This window comes from Bos javanicus, chromosome 25 (assembly GCF_032452875.1).
Source record: "Bos javanicus breed banteng chromosome 25, ARS-OSU_banteng_1.0, whole genome shotgun sequence".
NCBI classification, from domain to species: Eukaryota; Metazoa; Chordata; class Mammalia; order Artiodactyla; family Bovidae; genus Bos; species Bos javanicus.
The window spans coordinates 9162887-9183765 of NC_083892.1; the positions used below are offsets into that span (position 1 = coordinate 9162887).

General features: G+C 38.7%; 1 protein-coding gene across 9 annotated transcripts in view; it reads left to right on the forward strand.

Moving 5' to 3' along the window:
* Positions 1-4272: 4272 nt before the first annotated feature.
* Positions 4273-20879, forward strand: part of ATF7IP2 (activating transcription factor 7 interacting protein 2) — a 76075-nt gene continuing 59468 nt past the window's right edge. For 2 of the 9 annotated variants that reach the window (XM_061401113.1, XM_061401114.1), the window contains exon 1: positions 4299-4405. The gene's annotated coding sequence lies outside the window, so the exon portion shown is untranslated. Of the gene's footprint in view, positions 4406-4484; positions 4729-5529; positions 5676-5759; positions 5876-20879 lie in introns of those variants that run through there. The other 7 variants (XM_061401108.1, XM_061401107.1, XM_061401111.1 and 4 more) reach the window with 7 other exon arrangements.

Below are 20879 nucleotides of genomic sequence, written 5' to 3' on the forward strand. Positions count from 1 at the left end.
AAATCAAAATCATTTAATGGGTTTGTGGTGATGATTTTAAAATCAGCCCACAATTTCTAGAATACTCCTCCATTTAAAAGGTAAAATTTAATTCCCCTCCCCTCGATGCTCCAGGCTAAGTTGTACTTTCCTGCTGAGAACTGGAATCAACTATTTTTCTCAGAAGCTCAAGCTTCTTGGAGTGGAAAATAACACATAGACTGAACCTTGGGGGAGTTCACTGCCATTAGATTGGTCATTATTTCTTGGATTTTTCAATGGGGAAAGTTAGAAATGCATATTTCTTTTGCTTTCAAAAGAGAAAATAGATTATGAATTCACAGTGTATAAAAAAGTTATTTGGATGACGGTGCTTTCATGGTGTGATGAATATGCAGTTTCCCATTCTTCTTTTTCTTCAGTTGCTTTTTAAAAATTTAGTTGCTAAGGACACATCATCAAATAATTTTTTTCTTTTGGTAATGAATCTTCTATTTTAGTTAGAAAGAAACAATTATCCTCTTTTTCTAATATAGTTACTTGTCTCTGAATCATTCAAATTAAATTGAGTTGTTGCATAACCAAAATTAGTATCTTTTTTTGGTCTAACTAAATATTTTTTAAATAATATTTTTGAGACAGAGAAGTAAAAAGAACAAAAATATTCTATAATCTCAGCCCTCAGAAGATTACCACTAATATTTTTAATAAAAATTATACATATACATGTTAATTGCTCATGAATTGGAAGACTTGATATTGTTAAGATGTCAATTCTCTATACTTGTCTATGTATACAATACACTCAATATCAATATCACTGTGGTTTTCTTATGTAAAGTGACAAGTGGATTCTATAATTTATATGGAAATGAGAAGGACTTGGAATAGGCAAAACAATTCTGAAAATGAAGAACAAAGTTGGGGGATTTATACTCGCTAAATTAGAGGCCTACTATAAAGCCACAGTAATCAAAACTATGGGATATTGGCATGAGGATAATTATATAAATCAATAGAAACAAACAATGAGTCCAGAAATAGACTTGTACATGGTTAAATTGCTTTTTGGTAAATATGTCAAGCAATTCAAAGAAGGAAAAGAACAGTCTTTTCAAAAATGTTATTGAAATGAGAAAAATAGCATGAACAAAGAAGTGAACCTTGATCCTACCTTATACCATCAACAAAAAGTAACTCAACATTGATTTAGATCTATATATAAAAGCTATAGTTATAAAATGTTTAAAAGAAACATAAATGTGAATCACTGCCATGTTGTTGACTGTTGGGGTTCTGCAAACTATGGATTGCTGACCAAATCAGAGCCACTATCTGTTTTTGTAAATAAAGTTTTATTGAGACACAGACATGCTCATTCAATTAAATATTGCCTATGGTTGCTTTCACACTAGAGGAGCTGACCTGAGTAATTATAACAGAGAGCTGGTAGCCCACAAAGCCTAAATTATTACTTGTGTTTTTGTAAAAACTCCTATGTATCTTGGCTCTTCCATTACCTCTTTGGAAAAGTCCCTCAGAGCTATCTGAGAGGCTGTATCCAGGCTTACATGCTCAGTAAAGCCCCAAATAAAACATACTTCTCAACTCTCAGGTTGTACATTTTTTTCAGTTGACATCTATAAGGATGTAATAATGTTACCACAATCATCCCTGATTTCAGTAATGTGACTGAAATCATTCTAAATTCCGTATCCAGTTCTAATTCACTTGTCCCATGCTTCTCTCACACCACCCTTCTCTCTCAGCAACTCTATATGTAGTCTTTAACTATATTCAAAATTGCTATTTTCTCAAGAGATCAAATTTGTGGGTGGGGTGGGGGGGCAAGAAAAGGGGTGGAGAAGCAGCAGGAATAAGATGAACCAAGTCAAAAAGTACAATCTTCCAGTTATAAGAGAAATAAGTATAGGGATGTAACATACAACATGCTAAATACAAACAACACTGCTATATGTTCCAAACCCGGAAAGGAGTACATCAAGGCTTTATACTGTCACCCTGCTTATTTAACTTACATGCAGAGTACATCATGTGAAATGCCAGACTGCATGAAGCACAAGCTGGAATCAAAATTGCTGGGAGAAATATCAATAACCTCACATATGCAGATGACAACACTCTTATGGCAGAAAGTGAAGAAGAACTAAAGAGCCTCTTGATGAAGGTGAAAGAGAAGAGTGAAAAAGCTGGCTTAAAACTCAACATTCAGAAAGCTAAGATCATGGCATCTGGTTCCATCACTTAATGGCAAATAGATCGGGAAACAATGAAAACAGTGAGAGATTTTATTTTGGGGGGCTTCAAAATCACTGCAGATGGTGACTGCAGCCATGAAAGTAAAAGACGCTTGCCCTTGGAAGAAAAGCTATGACCAACCTGCTGCTGCTGCTGCTGCTACTAAATCACATCAGTCGAGTCTGACTCTGTGCAACCCCATAGACGGCAGCCCACCAGGCTCCGCTGTCCCTGGGATTCTCCAGGCAAGAACACTGGACAGGGTTGCCATTTCCTTCTCCAGTGCATGAAAGTGAAAAGTGAAAGTGAAGTCGCTCAGTCGTGTCCGACTCCTAGCGACCCCATGGACTTCAGCCTACCAGGCTCCTCCGTCCATGGGATTTTCCAGGCAAGAGTACTGGAGTGGGGTGCCATTGCCTTCTCCCAATGACCACCATAGATAGCGTATTAAAAAGCAAGTTCATTACTTTACTAACAGAGGTCTATCTAATCAAAGCTATGGTTTTTCCTGTAGTCATGTGTAGATGTGACAGTTGGACTATAAAGAAAGATGAACACCGAATAATTGATGATTTTGAACTGTGGTGTGGAGAAGGCTCTTGAGAGTCCCTTGGACTGTAAGGAGATCCAACCAGTCAATCCTAAAGGAAATCAGCCCTGAATATTCACTGGAAGGACTGATGCTGAAGCTGAAATTCCAGTACTTTGGCCACCTGATCCAAAGAAGCAACTCATTGGAAAAGACCCTGATGCTGAGAAAGATTGAAGGCAGGAGGAGAAGGGGACAACAGAGGATGAGAGGGTTGGATGGCATCACCTTCATGATGGACATGAGTTTGAGTAGGCTCCAGGAGTTGGTGATGGACAGGGAAGCCTGGCGTGCGCCAGTGCATGGGGTTGCAAAGAGTTGGACAGGACTGAGTGACTGAACTGAACTAAACTAAGCTATACATGAAGTTTTTAAAAAGTAAATTCTAAGAGTTCTAATCACACACACACAGATAACTTTTTCTATTTCTTTAATTTTGTATTTATATATGACAGATGTCCATTAAATTTATTGTGGTAATCATTTCTCTAGGTAAGTCAAATCGTAATGTTGTACACCTTAAATTTATACAAGGCTGTATGTCAGTTATATCTCAGTAAAACGGAAGAAAAATTATTTTATGAAGCAAAAAATAACTGTGCAAAGGATGGCAATATTTTACATTTTTTCCAGTTTCCCTAGTGTTTGACATAAAACAGCTGGATTCTTATATCCGTTTCTGCATTCAACTTGTAGCAAAAGACTTGTTAATTTTCTAGAAGCTTCTGGAAAATTCGATTTAACTTCTTGAGATTATGTGAATAAAAAAGGCCAATAACATCTTCCTATTGTTAAGAAAATAGCTTTGACCTTATAGACCTCCAGGGATCCCTGGATCACATTTTTGGGAACCAACTGGATTACAGTACCTATTTCTATGAATAATCTATTTCTAGATCGTCCAATTTTTTCTCTTTTTTCTCGTAGCCAGTAGTTACTAGTACAAATAAGCAGCTCTGTCCTCCGTGATGAGGAGGCCTTAAACTAGATCGAGGGTGCTTAATTAGATAATTCACTTTAATCGCTAAAAAAGAGGTTATCGGCAGCGGAGTAGGTCTCTTGACGTTTGACGCGGCCTAGCGTGGCAAATCCGTTTAGGCAACGCAAGAAAATATGACCACTGGCCTGTGTCACAAAATTTAAGTTGTCAAAAAAACCGAAATTGAGATCTACAGAATTTTATTTAAGTATTTTAAAACTTTAAATGCCTGCAGACGAGCCGCCTGTTTTTGTAAAAAGTAATTTTCGGAAAACTTTCAGTCACTCAAATGCAAGGCCTGGCTCAGGAGGCTAGTCGCGGGACTCGCGAGTGACGCAACACGCTGACAGAAAGTCGCTTGCCTGAAGGCGAACTCTCTGCACCCCTCAGCCGACTTCCACTTACCGGCCCCTTCCACCAGGTCGCCTCTGATTGGCTGGGCTGCCGCAAGTTCGCTCCGCCATTGGCCGGAAGTCCGTCGGAGGTGGGCGCAGACAGACTTACCTCGGCCGCTTTCCTGAAGAGCGTTATTGTGCTCGGCGGTTGCAGTCCCCGGAGGTAGAGTTTGTGCAGAAGCGGCCAGCGCGGCGCCGCTCTAGGTACGTTGGAACCGGGCGAGAGCCCCGCGCGAGCGGCGGTTGGCCGGGACGGCAGTTTCTCCGGCGCCGCGTGCCTCCCTGAGGGCCGGTCCCCGGAAGCCTCGGAGCCCCGCGCGAGCTGGGCGGTTGTGGCGGGGTTGACTCCAAGGAGTCTATGGAATAGCTAGAGCGCCGACCTGGCTGGGTAAACGCCGGCGAAGGGCGAGAGGACGTGTCTCCTCCAGCTGTCGGAGTGGGCGGCTAGCGAAGCGGGAGTGGCGGGCGGCCGCGTGTGCAAGTCGGGGTCGCAGAGGCACGTCCCCTCAGGGTTTGGTACTCGGCGAGTAAGTACAAGCTTGGGACCTGACGGGACCACTTTTAGAAACTGACGGAGAAAATGTAGTTCCCCTCCCCATCTTTGGGATTCCGTTGCCACATTTCCAGGAGTTGTTTTAGTTATAATTTATCTGAAGAAACCAGGGGCCAGAAGTTGTGTTCTTGTCCTGGCGGCGGGGAGGCTTTCCTTGATGTATGTTGTTCGAAGGCACTAGAACATTTGATGCCCAAATGCCTTTTTAAATTAAAGCACCTGGAGCACAAACGTGTGACGTACACCTGTGGAGCTCATCCATGTAGGGATGCTGTGATTGAAGGATGAAAGCCGTGTACCAGCAGGCGTGGTTCTTTAACACAGTTTATTTTTAAGTAAATTAAAAAAAAAAAAAAGACCATATCCTGCTTCTCGCCCCCCCCCCCCCCCGCCCCCCTACTTTCTCCAAACGCCCCTCTCCCACCTACTTTCTCCTTTTTGGCAAAGTTCAAGAATGTGTTCTGTACAGAGGAAGCAGTTATTTTGCTTTTTCTCTCTAAAACCTCACTGTGCTTGGAAAACTGCTATGTTGAAGATGAAATTTCCAACATTGTAAGCCAGCACGTGTTGCTTCTTTTGTGAAGAGCTAGTATTCACTGCTCTAAAGACTTGAGTATGGTCAAGACCTAGGAAAAGATGATCGTACAGAATAATTCATTAGAAACAAAATGTTAAAAAGTAGAAGAATTATGTGAAATCCATTTAATCGGGCTGTTATACTACATTGGGATTTAATACTCTCTTCATGATGATTTTGTCATATATTTACTTATAGCCAGTAAAATGATCGACGACATAAGTATTTGCCAAACAAATGGGGAAGAACATTCAAGATAATTTATGTCACAGGAAAGCTATTGAAAAAACAAAAATGAAGCGTCTGACTGAAGGACTAATTACACTGAATTCAGCTCTCGTGAAGTATGTCTTAGTTTGTTCATCTATCAATACATTTTTGAAAATGTTGAGTCTGACCATAAGCAAATTAATCTACTTAACTCTCAGTCTTATCTGCAGATTTTTACAGACTACATCCTAAGATTGACTTCTACCTCAACAGAAATGCATGAACAGTTTGTTATTGGAAATGATTTGCATCCTTTAAGAACTGGTGTATCTAGGTACATCTTGAGTTTTCTGCTCTGCTTTCCTTATTGACTCTTGTACTTCACCTCAACCTTCAATTCTACTGTATTTACTTGCTACATAGAATCTTGAATTCTGGTCTGAAAATATTGCATGATCCCTGCATTGTTGCCTGTGCATATCATGTAGTTCTGTTATAGTGGGTGTGTACAGATGTATTTCATTTGATGTAATCAAATTTAAATAACATAGTTGTTAAAAATAAAAATATACTTTGATTTTAAATGCACAAGAGTATTCTCATTAAGTTAAATGAGATTATTACATATAAAATACAAATAACCATATTCTATCTTATTCTGTCTCATATTCTTACATCATTTAAATACTTATTCTATTCTCTGAGGCTTAATTAAACCTCAACCCATACCTTTCAAATGCTTTACTATAGAGTCAAGTAACTTTGTATCCCTTTTTAGCTTTATCGATCTAAGTAGGACAGAAAGCTTGTAGTCAGGCCATATCTAGAGGGAAGTAACCATAACTCTCTCAATTGGGTATATAATTGAATATAATGTGAAAATTTGAACTTCTCATTAAATTTCTAGAGGTATAAGGGGTTTGTATATAGAAAACTATGTAGAGGTATTATAGTATCTGTTAAAAGTGGTACCATTAGTGTATGTTTGAGGTTCTACGGTGTATAGTGCTGCTTATGGTATAGTTACTGCCAAAGTTACTGAGGTCTGTTCTTGTCCTTTTTATTAAGGAAAAAGTAGCAGCATTAAATAAAGCTTCTACATGAAAAGCATCTCGCTGAGAATTTAAAAATAAGACACATCTCAGCCCACAAAGATCATGACTAAAATATATATTTCTAATGGGAAATTCAGATGAAGAAGTAGTTCTCTTAGGGAAAGATGTTTGCTGAAGAAATGATCTTTAAACATGACCTAAAAGCGAGTGGAGAATAAGGGAGAATGTTGGTATATGGCAGTTTTGATGAGTTCGAAAAAAAGTGAAGGCTAAATTTGTAGGAAATTTGGAGATAAAATTTGATAGCTTTAGGGAAAAGGAAATACAAAGAAGATAATGCAATCATGATTCTCTGGTTACTTGCTTGTAACAACTCAAGTATTGATTTAATTATATGTGATGAAAAAAGTGTATAGGTATAGAAAAGAGGTAAATTCTCATCTGTAAGTATAGGACCATGATAGTGGTCCTATACAAATAAAAATTTGTAACTCAAGTGAAATACAAGTGAGCGTATTTTAAAATACTGAGATTAATTTTTAAAAAAAGTTATATTAAAAGTGATTGCCATAGGGAGTGAGTATTGACAACCAGCTGTTTCATTGTGAACATTTTATATACTGCTTAATTTTATGCTATTACATTGATAAAGAAAATTTTTAAGTAAAAGCAAAATTCTCCTAGCACCTATTAGATGTTAATGCTGCTGGTCCGTGGACCACAGTTAGAGTAGTAATAATATTCATGCTCATTGTAAGACCTGACACAAGTTGGTCATGTTTTGTCATTTTCTTGATCACTGTATATCCCTTAACAGTAACCTTGTCACATCATAGTATCTGATTTTTACTTGTGATAGGAGATTTCTTTGAATCTCAAGATCCTTGATTTAAATACTGGCTCCTGAACTGTGTGAGTATGTGTGTGTTTTTAAACTTTTTTAAAGTTATACAACCTATCTTAGATTCATTTTGATAATTTAAATATAAAATGTAACAATTGTGCTTTATTTAGTATTGATAATATATTAAGGTAGAATTTCAACAAGAAGCAACCCAAGTGAGAGATATTTTGTAATGAAGAAAACCAATCCACCACCAGAAGTACAGAAAATAAATGCAATCCTTATGTACCCATACCTTTAAACTTTATAAGGTGGAGTGAGTGATTTAACTGAAAGAAATAGACAAATTGACAACAGTAGTAGACCACTCTGAAAACACTCTTAATAGCTGGAAGAATATGGACAACACAGCAAAGAAATTTGAACTGGTTGACATCGACATAGAATAACACTGCACCCAGCAATGTTGGAATACGTGTTCTACTCAGATACAGGTGGACCTTTCGGAAAAATTAGCCATGAAAATAGCCTCAACAAATATTACAGGATTGAAATTATTCAGAAGATTCTCTAATTACAGTGGAATTAAAAGAAGCTAACCTTCAACAACAAAAATGCAACTTAGAAATCTGCAATTCCCTGGGAATTAATGTATTTCTAAATAATGGACAGATCATTATTTACCTCCACAGAAGGAATTACAATGGAAATTAGAAAGTATTTCAAATGAGAATCAAGAGGGTTTATTGGAATTTATGAGACTCAACTAAGGTAGAGCTTAGGAAATTTTGTAGCTTTAAATGCAAAAGAAAAAAATGAAAAAGGGAATGTGACTGAAAATTAAAAGATCTAAATTTTCGTCTTAATCTAGAAGAAAATCAGACCTGAAGAAAACTGAATCATTGGGCATCCCTGGTGGTCCAGTGGCTTGAAATCCTCCTGCCAGTGCAGGGTACACAGGTTCAATCCCTGGTCCAGAAAATCCACATGCCATGAGGCAACTAGGCCCATGCACCAGAACTACTAGCCTAGATCCCATGAGCTACAACTACTGAGCATACTTGCCACAAATTCTGAAACTCTTGAGCCCTAGAGCCTGTGCTCCACAACAAGACAGCCCACCACAACTAGAGAAAGCCTACGATGCACCAACAAGACTCAGCCCAGAAAAAAGAAAAACTTGAATCATAAAACTAACAGGAAATGATGAAATGTTTAGAGCACTACATGTAATAGAAAACTAGAAGTCAGTGCTATGAGATTATTGATTAAATGGATAAAAGTCTAGTGACCAAGAAAAGGAAAAAAACACATCCCTTATATCAAGAATAAAAGAGACATCACTACAGATCTTGATTACATTACAAGTGTAATTAGAGGATATTATGAAGAACCTTATAAACCAGGAATTCTGTTAAGTTTTGAAGTATGGAGAAACAAAATTAACAGAGAAAGGCAAAATAGGGATGATCCTGTATTTTAAAAAATTCATTCATAATTTAAAACCTTTATCACAAACTTAACTCCAAGCCCAGATGGCATTATGATGAATTATTTCTAAAATTTAAGGAAGGAGTAATACTACTTGCAAAGACAAACTCATCAGAATTTAAAAAAAAAAAAAAGACTTTAACAGTTTTTATATGAATCCTGAATAACTTTGATTTTAAAACCTGATGACTCATCATTCTTGTAATATTGATACAAATTCCTAAACAAAATGTTACCAAGTTGAATACAGGAACATGAAGCAATTTTTTTTAAAAAGGACATATGACTGACTGAGATTTATTTCAGGAATAATCTAGGTTTAATATTTTGAGAGCTCAACCAATATGATACAAATTGGGAAAATGAGGTTATATGATCATCTAAACATATGAAAAGGATAAAATCAAAAATACATTAATGATAAAATCTTCTGGGAATAGAAGGATATTTTATATTTAATGGTGTTAGTGAAACCACATACCCTCTTCAGGATTGATGATGAGAGACCGATACCCATTAACAGCATACCTATTCATAGCATACTGTTCAGTTCAGTTCACTCAGTCATGTCTGACTCCTTGCGACCCCATGAATCGCAGCACGCCAGGCCTCCCTGTCCATCACCAACTCCCGGAGTTCACTCAGACTCACGTACATCAAGTCAGTAATGCCATCCAGCCATCTCATCCTCTGTCATCCCCTTCTCCTCCTGCTCCCAATCCCTCCCAGCATCAGAGTCTTTTCCAATGGGTCAACTCTTCACATGAGGTGGCCAAAGTACTGGAGTTTCAGCTTCAGCATCATTCCTTCCAAAGAAAACCCAGGGCTGATTTCCTTCAGAATGGACTGGCAGGATCTCCTTGCAGTCAAAGGGACTCTTAAAGAGTCTTCTCCAACACCACAGTTCAAAAGCATCAATTCTTCGGCACTCAGCTTTCTTCACAGTCCAACTCTCACATTCATACGTGACCACTGTAGGTTTTAACTAATGCAGTAAGAAAATAATAATTAGTAAAAATATAGGAAGTTCAGAGGAGAAGGCAATGGCAACCCACTCCAGTACTCTTGCCTGGAGAATCCCAGGGATGGGGGAGCCTGGTAGCCTGCCGTATATGGGGCCGCACAGAGCCGAACACGACTGAAGCAACTTGGCAGCAGCAGCAGGAAGTTCAAAAGAATTTATTAGGTTTAATAAGTGAGTTCCTTATGATTATACAGTGGAAGTGAGAAATAGATTTAAGGGACTAGATCTGATAGAGTGCCTGATGAACTATGGACGGAGGTTGTGACATTGTACAGGAGATAGGGATCAAGACCATCCCCATGGAAAAGAAATGCAAAAAAGCAAAACGGCTGTCTGGGGAGGCCTTACAAATAGCTGTGAAAAGAAGAGAAGCGAAAAGCAAAGGAGAAAAGGAAAGATATAAGCATCTGAATGCAGAGTTCCAAAGAATAGCAAGAAGAGATAAGAAAGCCTTCCTCAGCGATCAATGCAAAGAAATAGAGGAAAACAACAGAATGGGAAAGATGAGAGATCTCTTCAAGAAAATTAGAGATACCAAGGGAACATTTCATGCAAAGATGGGCTCGATAAAGGACAGAAATGGTATGGACCTAACAGAAGCAGAAGATATTAAGAAGAGGTGGCAAGAATACACAGAAGAACTACAAAAAAGATCTTCATGACCCAGATAATCACAATGGTGTGATCACTCACCTAGAGCCAGACATCCTGGAACGTGAAGTCAAATGGGCCTTAGAAAGCATCACTACGAACAAAGCTAGTGGAGGTGATGGAATTCCAGTGGAGCTATTTCAAATCCTGAAAGATGATGCTGTGAAAGTGCTGCACTCAATATGCCAGCAAATTTGGAAAACTCACCAGTGGCCACAGGACTGGGAAAGGTCGGTTTTCATTCCAATCCCAAAGAAAGGCAGTGCCAAAGAATGCTCAAGCTACCGCACAATTGCACTCATCTCACATGCTAGTAAAGTAATGCTCAAAATTCTCCAAGCCAGGCTTCAGCAATACGTGAACCATGAACTTCAGATGTTCAAGCTGGTTTTAGGAAAGGCAGAGGAACCAGAGATCAAATTGCCAGCGTCCACTGGATCATGGAAAAAGGAAGAGAGTTCCAGAAAAAAACATCTATTTCTGCTTTATTGACTATGCCAAAGCCTTTGACTGTGTGCATCACAATAAACTGTGGAAAATTCTGAAAGAGATGGGAATACCAGACCACCAGACCTGCCTCTTGAGAAACCTATGAGCAGGTCAGGAAGCAACAGTTAGAACTGGACATGGAACAACAAACTGGTTCCAAATAGGAAAAGGAGTATGTCAAGGCTGTATATTGTCACCCTGCTTATTTAACTTCTATGCAGAGTACATCATGAGAAACACTGGGCTGGAAGAAGCACAAGCTGGAATCAAGATTGCCGGGAGAAATAACAACCTCAGATACGCAGATGACACCACCCTCATGGCAGAAAGTGAAGAGGGACTAAAAAGCCTCTTGATGAAAGTGAAAGTGGAGAGTGAAAAAGTTGGCTTAAAGCTCAACATTCAGAAAACGAAGATCATGACATCTGGTCCCATCACTTTATGGGAAATAGATGGAGAAACAGTGGAAACAGTGTCCAACTTTATTTTTTGGGCTCCAAAATCACTGCAGATGGTGATTGCAGCCATGAAATTAAAAGACGCTTACTCCTTGGGAAGTTATGACCAACCTAGATAGCATATTCAAAAACAGAGACATTACTTTGCCAACAAAGGTCCGTCTAGTTAAGGCTGTGGTTTTTCCAGTGGTCATGTATGGATGTGAGAGTTGAACTGTGAAGAAAGCTGAGTGCCGAAGAATTGATGCTTTTGAACTGTGGTGTTGGAGAAGACTCTTGAGAGTCCCTTGGACTGCAAGGAGATCCAACTAGTCCATTCTGAAGGAGATCAGCCCTGGGATTTCTTTGGAAGGAATGATGCTGAAGCTGAAACTCCAGTACTTTGGCCACCTCATGTGAAGAGTTGACTCATTGGAAAAGACTCTGATGCTGGGAGGGATTGGGGGCAGGAGGAGAAGGGGACGACAGAGGATGTGATGGCTGGATGGCATCACTGACTCAATGGACGTGAGTTTGGGTGAACTCCGGGAGTTGGTGATGGACAGGGAGGCCTGGCGTGCTGCAGTTCATGGGGTCACAAAGAGTAGGACGTGTCTGAGTGACTGAACTGAACTGAAGTGAGTTTAATGAATTAGAGATGGCAATCATATTTCTCTGTGATATGAGGCAGAAAAAAATGAAATTTAAAATGATGCCACGTACAAAGCATTAAAAAATGAATATGGCAGTAAAGGAATAGAGGAACAACAGATGTGAGACATATAAAACAAAAAGTAAAATGGCAGCCATAAATCCAATTATATCAATATCAGGTGTGAATGGATTAGACAATTCAAATACCAGATTGTCAGACTGAATGAAACATAACATCCAAGTATATGCTATCTATAGGAGACACACTTAGATTGAAAGATACAATTATGTTGAAAGTAAAGGATTTTAAGAAGCCATGTGAATAGCAATCATAAGGAATCTAGGTATACTAGTTTAAAACAAAATAGTCTTTCAAGATTAGATGTAGAAAGGGACATTTTATAATAAAAGTTGCAGTCTCATAGGTAGTTAAAACAATGAGAAAAATATGCAACTAAGAACAACACTAAAATAGGTGGAGTGAATACTGACAAGAATGGAGAAATAGAAAATTCAACAATAATGGTTAGAGACTAAAACACTTTATAAGTAACAGATCAGTTAGAAAAGACTTGAGTAATTCTGTGGACCAACTAGCCTGAAGAAGCATCTTTTGAACATTCAGCCAAATGAAAGCAGAATATATTCTTCTCAAACGTACATAGAAAAATTTCCAATGTAGATATTATGTTAAGCTGTAAAACAACTTCAGCACATTTTAAAGGACTGAAATCACAACAAAGTATGTTCTCTGATCACAGTGGAATGAAATTAGAATTGAAGAAGCAGAATAAATTTGAGAAATTCACAGCTATGAGGAAATTAAGCAACAGTTTCCTAAATATTAATAACTAGTAGGTCAAAGAAAAAATCATGAGAGAAGTTAGAAAATACTTTGACATTAAAGAGAAGACAACAAAACATTTCAGATGCAAATAGTTTCTCAGGAAATTTGTAGTGATAAATGCCCACATTTTTTTTAAGACTTCAACAAACTAACTTTTAACTTTAATACAAAAAGAAGAAACTAAACCTAAATAGAATGAATTTAGAAAGATGGTTAACAATAACCCTGTGTACGAGACTGCAAAAGAGACACCGATGTATAGATCAGTCTTATGGACTCTGTGGGAGAGGGAGAGGGTGGGGAGATTTGGGAGAATAGCATTGAAACATGTATAATATCATGTATGAAACGAGTCGCCAGTCCAGGTTCGATGCACGGTACTGGATGCTTGGGGCTGGTGCACTGGGACGACCCAGAGGGAGGGGAGGGGAGGGAGGAAGGAGGAGGGTTCAGGATGGGGAACGCGGGTATACCTGTGGCAGATTCATTTCGGTATTTGGCAAAACTAATACAATATTGTAAAGTTTAAAAATAAAAAAAAAATTAGAGTGGAAATTATTAATAAAATCAAGGAAGAAACAAGTAAAATTAAGAAAATCCAAAAGTTGTTTTCAAAAAGATAAACCAAATTGACAAACCTTTACCTAGAGTGACCATGAAAAAGATTCAAATTACTAAAATATGGAATGAAAGGGTGTATTACTACTGATCTTATAGAAGTTAAAAAGATTGTAAGAGACTACTATAGAATGATGCACTTATATACCAATTAATTAATAAATTGGACAAATTCTTAGGAAGACTCAAATGAACAAAACTGATGCAAGAAGAAATAGAAAATCTGAAAAGAGATTGAATTAAAACACAAAAAGCCATTATCAAATGGTTTTACTGTTGAATTCTAACAAACGTTTAAAGATACCAATTTTTTACAAATTTTTCCAACAAATAAAAGAGGAACGCAGGCCAGTATTATCCTGATAACAAAAAGAGATTACAAGAAAACTACAGAGCAATATGGTGCAAAGATTGTCAACAAAATGCTAGCAATTTGAATCCATCAGTGTCATGACCATGTGAGATTTATACCAGGAAAGCATGTTTTTCTTCGGTGCTCAGCCTTCTTTATTGTCATGGTTCAGCTCTCACATCTGTACATGACTACTGCAGAAACCATAGCTTTGACCATATGGATCTTTGTCGGCAAAGTGATGTCTCTACTTTTTAGTACGCTGTCTAGGTTTGTCATAACTTTTCTTCCAAGGAATAAGCATCTTTTAATTTTGTGACTGCAGTCACTGTCAGCAGTGATTTTGGAGCCCAGGAAAAATCTGTCACTTTCTCCTCTATCTATTTGCCATGAAGTGATGGGACCGGATGCCATGATCTTAGTTTTTTGAATGTTGAGTTTTAAACAGCTTCTTCATTCTCCTCTTTTCATCTTCATCAAGAGCCTTTTTAGTTCCTGTTCGCTTTCTGCCATTAGGATGATATCTGCATATCTGAGGTTGTTAATGTTTCTCCTGGCAATCTTGATTTCAGCTTGTGATTCATCTAGCCCTGCATTTTGCATGATATACTCTGCATATAAGTTAAATAAACAGGATGACAATATACAGCATTTTTGTTCTCTTTTGCCAATTTTGAGCTAGTCTGTTGTTCCATATCTGGTTCTAACTATTGCTTTTTGACTTGCATACAGGTTTCTCAAGAGGCAAGTAAGGTGGTCTGGTATTGCCATCTCTCAAAAAGTTTTCCACAGGTTTTGATCCATAGAGTCAAAAGCTTTAGAGTAGTCAGTGAAGCAGAATTAGATATTTTTCTGGAATTCTCTTTTTCTATGATCCAACAGATGTTGGCAATTTGATCTCTGGTTCCTCTGCCTTTTCTAAACCCAGCTTGAACATCTAGGAGTTCTCAGTTCATGTACTGTTGAAGTCTAACTTGAAGGATTTTGAGCTTAAGTATCTTACTATCCTGTGAAATGAGCAAAATTGTATGGTAGTTTGAATATTCTTTGGCATTGCCTTTCTTTAGGATTGGAATGAAAACTGACCTTTTCCAGCCCTGTGGCCATTGCTAAGTTTTCCAAATTTGCTGGCATATTGAGTGCAGCACTGCAACAGCTTCGTCTTTTAGGGTTAGAAATAGCTCAGCAGGAATTCATCACTTCCACTAGCTTTTTTTGTAGTGATGCTTCCTAAGGCCCACTTGACTTCATACTCCAGGATGTCTGGTTCTGGATGAATGAGCCCATCACATGGTTATCTGGGTCATTGTGGGAATTCTCTTCCCGGAACTTGGAAACGGCAAGCCTGAAAGAACAACACTCGGACAGTCTCTGCAAGGACTGACAATTTTATTTCTGCAGTCAAGCCTTTTTATAGGAGCAAGGAACAAAGAGCTCAGAGCATACGGCGAGCAGACCACGTACAAAGTTAAGATATAATCAGTAAAAGATATTTCAAGGACCAGCGCGTTCTTAATGACCCATGTGTTTATCCCATGACCCATTTTTCTCAAGCAACGTCTTTAGTGTATAATCATTAAATCTTGGCGCCGAGCATAGCCAAAGGCAGGAAATGTTTTTCAACTATCAGTACACAATGCCTGGGTACTTCTGGCCCCTCACCATTTTCCCAAGGATCTTCTCCTTCAAGGCTGTTTTGCACTGTGCCTCCCAACAGTCATTAAGACCTTTTTTTAATAGTTCTGTGTATTCTTGCCACTTCTTAATATGTTCTGTTTCTGTTAGTCCCTTGCCCTTTCTGTCCTTTACTGTGTCCATTTTTGCATGAAATGTTCCCTTGCTATCTCCAATTTTCTTGAAGAAATCTCTGTTCTTTCCCATTCTGTTATTTTACTCTGTTTCTTTGTGTTGATAACTTAGGAAGGCTTTCTTATCTCTCCTTGCTATTCTCTGGCACTCTGCATTCATTTGAGTATATCTTTCCCTTTCTCCTTTGCCTTTTGCTTCTCTTGTTTTCTCAGCTATTTGTAAGGTCTCCTGAGACAACCGTTTTGCCTTCTTAAATTTCTTTTTTTGGGGGGATGTTTTTGATACCTGTCTCCTGTACAGTGTTGTGAACCACTATCCATAGTTCTTCAGGCACTCTACCAGATTGAATTCCTTTAATTTATTCGTCATCTCTGCTGCATAAGCATAAGGGATTTGATTTATGTCATACCTGAATCATCTTAGTGGTTTTCCCTACTTTCTTCAATTTAAGCCTGAATTTTGCAATAAGGAGTTCATGATTTGAGCCACAAGCAGCTCCAGGTCTTTTCTGCTGATTGTAAGGAGCTTCTCCATCTTCAGCTACAAAAAATATAATCAGTGTGATGTCAATATTGACCATCTGGTGATGTCCATGTGAAGAGTGCTGTCTTGTGTTGGTGGAAGAGGGGGTTTGCTCTGACCATTGTGTTCTCTTGGCAAAACTCTGTTAGCCTTTGCCCTGCTTCCTTTTGTACTCCAAGGCCAAACTTGCCTGTTACTTCAGGTATCTCTTGACTTCCTGCTTTTGCATTCCAGTCCCTTATAAAAAAGACATCTATTTTTGGTGTTACTTCTAGGTCTTGTAGGTATTCATAGAACTGTTTGACTTCCGTTTCTTTGGCATTAGTGGTTGGAGCATAGACTTGGATTACTGTTACATTGAATCGTTTGCCTTGGAAACATAGTGAGATCATTCTGTTGTTTTTGAGATTGCACCCAAGAACTGCATTTTGAAGTCTTTGGTTGACTACGAGGGCTACTCCATTTTTTTCTAAGGGATTCTTGCAGTATCTATCATCTACCACAGTAGTAGATGTAAGTCATCTGAATTGAATTTGCCCATTCCTGTCCATTTTAGCTAACTAATTCCTAAGATGTTGATATTCACTCTTGCCATTTCCTGCTTGACCCCATTTAATTTACCTTGATTCAAGATAATCACAATGGTATGATCACTCACCTAGAGCCAGACATCCTGGAATGTGAAGTCAAGTGGGCCTTAGAAAGCATCACTACAAACAAAGCTAGTGGAGGTGATAGAATTCCAGTGGAGCTATTTCAGATCCTGAAAGATGATGCTGTGAAAGTGCTGCGCTCAATATGCCAGCAAATTTGGAAAACTCACCAGTGGCCACAGGACTGGAAAAGGTCAGTTTTCATTCCAATCCCAAAGAAAGGCAATGTCAAAGAATGCTCAAGCTACCGCACAATTGCACTCATCTCACATGCTAGTAAAGTAATGCTCAAAATTCTCCAAGCCAGGCTTTAGCAATACGTGAACCGTGAACTTCCAGATGTTCAAGCTGGTTTTAGAAAAGGCAGAGGAACCAGAGATCAAATTGCCAACATCCACTGGATCATGGAAAAAGCAAGAGAGTTCCAGAAAAACATCTATTTCTGCTTTATTGACTATGCCAAAGCCTTTGACTGTGTGGATCACAATAAACTGTGGAAAATTCTGAAAGAGATGGGAATACCAGACCACCTGACCTGCCTCTTGAGAAACCTATATGCAGGTCAGGAAGCAATAGTTAGAACTGGACATGGAACAACAGACTGGTTTCAAATAGGAAAAAGAGTACATCAAGGCTGTATATTGTCACCCTGCTTATTTAACTTCTATGCAGAGTACATCATGAGAAACACTGGGCTGGAAGAAGCACAAGCTGGAATCAAGATTGCCGGGAGAAATATCAATAACCTCAGACATGTAGATGACACCACCCTTATGGCAGAAAGTGAAGAGGAACTAAAAAGCCTCTTGCTGAAAGTGAAAGTGGAGAGTGAAAAAATTGGCTTAAAGCTCAACATACAGAAAACGAAGATCATGGCATCTGGTCCTATCACTGCATGGGAGATAAATGGGGAAACAGTGGAAACAGTGTCAGACTTTATTTTTCTGGCCTCCAAAATCACTGCAGATGGTGACTGCAGCCATGAAATTAAAAGACGCTTACTCCTTGGAAGGAAAGTTATGACCAACCTAGATAGCATATTCAAAAGCAGAGACATTACTTTGCCAACAAAGGTTCGTCTAGTCAAGGCTATGGTTTTTCCAGTGGTCATGTATGGATGTGAGAGTTGGACTGTGAAGAAAGTTGAGTGCCAAAGAATTGATGCTTTTGAACTGTGGTGTTGGAGAAGACTCTTGAGAGTCCCTTGGACTGCAAGGAGATCCAACCAGTCCATTCTGAAGGAGATCAGCCCTGGGATTTCTTTGGAAGGAATGATGCTAAAGCTGAAACTCCAGTACTTTGGCCACCTCATGTGAAGAGTTGACTCATTGGAAAAGACTCTGATGCTGGGAGGGATTGGGGGCAGGAGGAGAAGGGGACGACAGAGGATGAGATGGCTGGATGGCATCACTGTCTCGATGGGCGTGAGTCTGAGTGAACTCCAGGAGTTGGTGATGGACAGGGAGGCCTGGCATGCTGCGATTCATGGGGTCACAAAGAGTCGGACACGACTGAGCGACTGAACTGAACTGAACTGATGGACCTAACATTCTAGGTTCCTATTCAGTATTGTTCTTTGCAGCATCGAACTTTACTTTCACCACCCAGACCTATCCACAACTGAGCATTTTCTCGTTTGGCCCATTCTCTTAATTCTTTCTGGAGCTATTTCTCTGCTCTCCCCTAGTAGCATATTGGATACCTATTGACTTGGGGGGCTTATCTTCCCATGTCATATCTTTTTGTGTTTTCATACTGTTCATGGTGTTCTCAAGACAAGAATACTGAAGTGGTTTGCCATTGCCTTCTCCAGTGGACTGCGTTTTGTCACAACTCTCCACCATGACCTGTCCATCTTGGGTGGCCCTGCACAGCATGGCTCATATCTTTATTAAGCATGTATAAACCTATGGAAAGCAAATGTAGACCTTAAAAAATAGGACGTTTTCACACTAAAATGACATGGAGATAACATAAATAAGAAAATGTAAAACATAACAGCAGCAAGTTATAAAAATCTAAGGGCATAAAACCAAATGTAAAGTATTAATGTGTGATTAATTAATATGATAAATACAAATTGGATTAAATTCTCCTATTAAAAGATTCATTTGTTTAAAATATTCTCAATAAATTTTGTAAGGAACATCTAAAACAATTTGGTGGTATGGAAAGCAATATATTCAGCTGAATTACATCGTCAGATAAAATAGAATAAAAGGGGCAATTAGGTTATGTTTTTAAAGTTTAAAATTAACAGAATATTTTCAAACAGTTATAGGCATACCTTGCTTTATTGCACTTAATCATTGCTTCACAGATACTGTGTTTTCTACAAACTGAAGGGTTGTGGCATCCTTGCTTGAGCAACTCTGTGAGCACCATTTATCTAACAGCCTTTGTCCAATGGTGTCTGTCATATTTTGGTTATTATTATATTTCAAGCCTTTTCATCATTTTATTTGTTATGGTAATCTATGATCATTGACCTTTGATATTCCTATTGGAATTGTTTTGGCATTTTTGGGGAGTAAAGTATTTTAAAATTAAGGTATGTACACTGTTCTTGTAGTCTGTCATACACTAAGCATGCGTACTAAGTTGCTTCAGTCATGTCTGACTCTTTTTGACCCTATGGACTGTAGCCTGCCAGACTCAATTGTCCAGGTGGCACTACTGGTAAAGAACGCACTTGCCAATGCAGGAGACTTAAGAGACTTGCGTTCAATCCTTGGGTTGGGAAGATCCCCTGGTGGCGGGCACAGCAACCCATTCCAGGCTTATTTTCAGCAAAGGATTCAAGGTGGTTGAAAAGTCAGCATGGTGATGTCAGTATTGCCCAGTTAGACTGAGTTATGGGCTTCCCAGGTGACACTAGTGGTAAAGAACCTGCCTGCCTATGCAGGAGACATCAGAGATGCAGATTCGATCCCTGGGTTAGAAAGATCCCCTGGAGAAGGGATGGCAACATAGTATTCTTGCCTGGAGAATACCATGGATAAAGGAACCTGGCAGTTGCAGTCCATAGTGCCACACAGAGTTGAACACAACTAAAGCAACTTAGCACACATGCATTCACGCATTGCTTTTTATGCTCCCAGTAACAAATTTCATTCTCTCAATCTCTCTACAATATGTAAGCCATTTCTTCACGTTGTGGGCAGTTACCAGTACAGATGAGCCTTGACAACTTTGGGTTTAGAGGTACTGACTCTCCACACAGTCAGAAATCACCATATAACTTTATAGTTGGCACTCCATATCCTCAGACTCAACCAACTGTGGATAAATCCAGTAGTACAGTAGTATATATTCAGTGAAAAAAATCTGAGTGTAAGTGAACCCACTTGTTTCAAACACATGTTGTCCAAGTGTCAGCTGTACTTTTCTGAGCCTTTTAAAAGTTTTGTTTGTACCCTTAAGCATTTTGATTCAGAGGTTTTCCTACGTATCTAAAGTTTTATCAACTACACATTTCAGACTGTTATGATGAAGTATTTTTTTGGTAAACTTTATAAGTAATTCACTGTGAAAAATCATACCAATTATATGTTCATTTTGAGTTCTGCATTCCTCTTATATTTTTATCATTGTGCAGCCCATAGTGTAGCTCCATGTTCTCCAATAAATTAAATCAGAAAGCTTCTCTACCACCAATAGGCCTCCCTATTTCACACATATACATGGGGTAGGGAAGAAGTTCTCAAAGAAGAGAGATTACATTTTAGCATGAAAGGAAGTAGTCGATAAATCTTTTCTCTGTTAAAATTAGGAGTAAAGACAAACCACAGAATGAGAGAATATACCCATAACTCATATCAGTTCAGTTCAGTTCAGTTCAGTGGCTCAGTTGTGTCCGACTCTTTGCAACCCCATGAATCGCAGCACGTCA